Raw genomic sequence first — 4,170 nt, forward strand, 5'->3', positions numbered from 1 at the left:
TCCTCTCGGGATCTTGGGCACGCACACACACACACGCCCGGAGTGCGTTTTAAGCCACCGGGTCTGGGATGCGAACCACGGTTGACTACGTGGGAGTCCAGCAACATAGCCATTATGCTAACTGCTGGTCCCTCATTTATTTATTTTAATTTGACCAGCGAAAGACAGACACACAGAGAGAAGGAAAGTGAGAAAGCAAGCCACCTGGTCTGAGACTTAAACCGTGGTCAGACATGTGGGAGTGTCCAGTGCCTTAACCACCGCGCCACCTGCTGGCCCCACAATACACATTTATTACCTCACAGTGTCAGGGTCAGAAGTAGGGGGGCTTACCAGGTGTTTCTCACTCAGAGCCGCTCATAGCTGAGGAAGTCAGGTGTGCTTAACTGAGGAAGGACTCATTTATTTTAAAAGAATTATTTATTTCCATTTGTTATTATTTTTCAAATTTTAACCAGACAGAGAAAGAGAAAGTGAGAAAGCAAGCGGCCAGGTCCAGGACTGTGCTCGAGGTCAGCCATGGGGGGTCCAGCACCTCTGACCGCCATGCCACCTGCCGGCCCCAGGACTCACTTCTAGTAGCACTCATGCGGCCACTGGCCAGAGACATCAGGTGGTTATCACAGGCTTAACCGAGGAAAGACTCACTCTCTTTTAAATTTATTTAATTCCATTTGTTGTTATTATTTTTTAAAATTTGACCTGAGAGAGACAGAGAAAGAGCAAACAAGAAAGCAAGATGCCAGGTCCCAGACTTGAACTGGTTGGCCATGTGGAGACCCGCACTTTTAACGAGCACGCCACCTGCCGGCAGCCCCAGAAGGACTCACTTCTAATTGCAACTCATGTGGCAACTGGCCAGAGACACCAGTTTGTCTGTTTTTTGTTTGTTTTAAGAGAAAAGACAGATACAAAAAGTGAGAAATCACGGTTTTTGGTTGGGGGCTGTCCCGCACCTAAGGCAGGAAGATGGTGGCCGCAAAGAAGACGAAAAAGTCGCTGGAGTCGATCAACTCTCGGCTCCAACTTGTTATGAAAAGTGGGAAGTACGTCCTGGGGTACAAGCAGACTCTGAAGATGATCAGACAAGGCAAAGCCAAGTTGGTCATCCTCGCCAACAACTGCCCAGCTTTGAGGAAATCTGAAATAGAGTACTATGCCATATTGGCCCAAACTGGTGTCCATCACTGTAGTGGGAGTAATACCGAACTGGGCACAGCATGTGCGAGATCCTACAGCGTGTGCACACTGGCTATCATTGACCGGTGGTTCCGAGATCATGAGAAGTATGCTCGAACAGACCGGTGAAAAGTACATCATGCAACATTTTTCTTTAATAAAGCTTGCCAGAGCTCGTTTAAAAAAAAGAAGAAAAGAGAAACCACTTCCCGAGGGGATGGCCATGCTGCAATTCCTTCTTCTTCACTCTCCTCTCGGGATTTTGGGCATGCACGCACATGGGTCAGGCGTGAATTAAGCTGGCTGATCCAGGATTTGAACAGCGGTTGACTACATGGGAGTCCAGTGACATAACCGTTACACCATCTGCTGGTCCTTCAGTTCATTTTCACATGGGCCTCTCCATAGGCTACTCACACATGGCAGCTGCTTCTCCTGGTGTGAGAATTCTGAGAGACAGGGGGCAGCAAATACAGTCCTCTGTACCAGCTCTTGCAAGCAACCCCTATCTCTGCTGTGTCAGAAGTGAATTACAGGTCAGCAAGCGGCATAGAGGTGAAGACAGCGGGACCTCACGTGGCCAACTGCACAATTCAAGTACCTGGACCCGAAGGCTTGAAAAACACCAAGCGTTTGTGCATGTATACCCCAGATTCCAAGAGGAGAACAGAGAGGGCTACAGTGTGGCCGTACTCCCCCGGGGGGGTGCTTTCTCACTTTCTCTCTCTCACTCTCTGTCTTCAATCAGTGGGTACGCTCTATAGCAAAACATTTTTTTAAAGAGTTATTTCATTTAACTTTATTTATTATTATTATTATCATTATTATTTTCCAGTTTGATCAGAGAGAGACAGAGAGAGAGAGAGAGGAAGTGAGAAAGCAAGCCACCAGGTCTGAGACTTGAACCGTGGTTGGCCATGTGGGAGTCCAGCGCCCCTATCCACCATGCCAATTGCCGGCCCCTATAGCAAAATATTTTAAAAAGAAAAAAGAAAAACAGGAGTTACTAGGTGCAGCCCACAGGCAAGTGCAGAGCATTACACACAGGGTGTGAATTGGGTCATCTTCTGGTTGTTAAATTGTAAGAGTTCCCTTTAAATTCTAGATATTAGACCTTTATCCGTTATATAACTAGTGAATAAATCTTCCTATTCTGTGGGTTGTCTTTTCACTTTCTTGAATCCTAACTTTATCAAAGAGGTTTTAGATGATACTCTCACCAGCAGTGCATGGTTTTGATTATTCGCATCCTCCCTAATCTTTGGAACTTTCAGACTTCGGGATTTTTTTTTTACTGTGGTTTTAATTTTTTTTTCTTTTTAAAAAGTTTATTTATTTTGGGGTCAACAGATGGCACAGCAGTTACACTGCTGAACTCCCACATGGGCAACCATAGTTCGAGTCCCAGACCCAGTGACTTGAAAGTCACACTGGGTGCATGTGTGTGCATGCCAAAGGTCCCAGGAGGAGAATGGAGGAGAAGGGATGGCAGCATGGCCACCCCCAGAGGGATGATTTCTCACTTTCCCTCTCACTGTCTCTGTCTCTCCAGCAAGTGTACATATCCTAAGGCAAAAGGCAAAAACCTCTTTTTAAAAAAATATTTTTAATTTTATTTATTCATTTACTTAGTTTATTTTGATTAGAGAGACACAGAGAGAGAGAGAGAAAGTGAGAGCAAGACACCAGGTCCAGGACTTGAACCATGGTTGGCCATATGGGAATGTCCAGAACCTTAACCACCACACCACCTGCTGGTCCTCAAAAGGCAAAAACCTCTTAAAAATAATTTTTAAAATAAATTTATTTTAGGGACCAGCAGTTGGCGTAATGGCTATGTCGCTAGACTCCCACATAGTCAACCGCAGTTCGAGTCCTGGACCCAGTGCTTAAACTCACACCAGGCTGGTGTGCGTGCGTGCCCAAGATCCTGAGAGGAGAATGGAGGAGAAGGGGTTGCAGTGTGGCCAACCCCCTGGGGGGTGATTTCTTGCTTTCTGTCTCTCTGTCTCTCTGGGGAGTACACGCGCCCTATAGCAAAAACCCTTCCAAAAAAAAAGAAAGAAAGAAAATGAGAAATCACCCCCCAGGGGAATAGCCACACCACAATCCCTTCTCCTCTCAAAACCCTGGGTATGCACATACATGTGCCCAGTGTGAGTTTCAAGCCACTGGGGTCCAGGGATTGAACCACGGTTGACTATGTGGGAGTCCAGCAACGTAACCATTATGCCTTCTGCTCATCCCCTGACCCACCCTCCTCTAACAGAAGACACTCCTGGACCTGGGAGTGGACCCTGGTCACCCTGAAGTCGTATGGGGTCCAGCAGGGTCTTGGATGTGACCCAGCAGTTTGAGAGGTGGGGGCTTCAAGCTGGTGGAGTAAAGGTAAGGTAAGGTCCCTGCTCAGCCACGGTGTCCCTGAGGGGTTGCGGTACTGGCCACTCACACCCCCTGACAACCCAGGGCCTGGGGGTGTGTCCTGACATTGGCAGCTGAAAGGGTGGGGAGGCGTCCAGCCTGGGGTGTCACCGCATGGTACCCTGGGGTCAAGGCAGCAGGTACTGCGTGCTGCTGGGCACTGGCTCTACAGTGCCCCCACACCGCACTGGCACCCACAGCACCCTCGCCGAGCACTCGCAGGACCTACAGAAGAAGCCTCCACCAGCCCTCACCACCTGTGCTCCAGGCCTGGCGTGGCCATGTGGGGAGGGTGGGGAGGGCCCTGGCACCTCACTGCTGGTGGCCTTTCCTTCTGTCCAGGTCTGGGACAGGCCCCACGTGGTTGGCACCTCGTGGGCCACGATTGGACACGTGGACTCCGCTGGGGCTGCACCTGGGCTTCAGTGTCCACATGGGGCTGCACCTGGGGTTCAGTGTCCACATGGGCTGCACCTGGGCTTCAGTGTCCACATGGGGCTGCACCTGGGGCTCAGTGTCCACGTGGGCTGCACCTGGGGGTCAGGGTCCACATGGGCGGGACCTGGGGGG

The sequence above is a fragment of the Tupaia chinensis genome, unplaced genomic scaffold, assembly GCF_000334495.1.
Source record: "Tupaia chinensis unplaced genomic scaffold, TupChi_1.0 Scaffold000178_1, whole genome shotgun sequence".
Classification (NCBI taxonomy): Eukaryota; Metazoa; Chordata; class Mammalia; order Scandentia; family Tupaiidae; genus Tupaia; species Tupaia belangeri.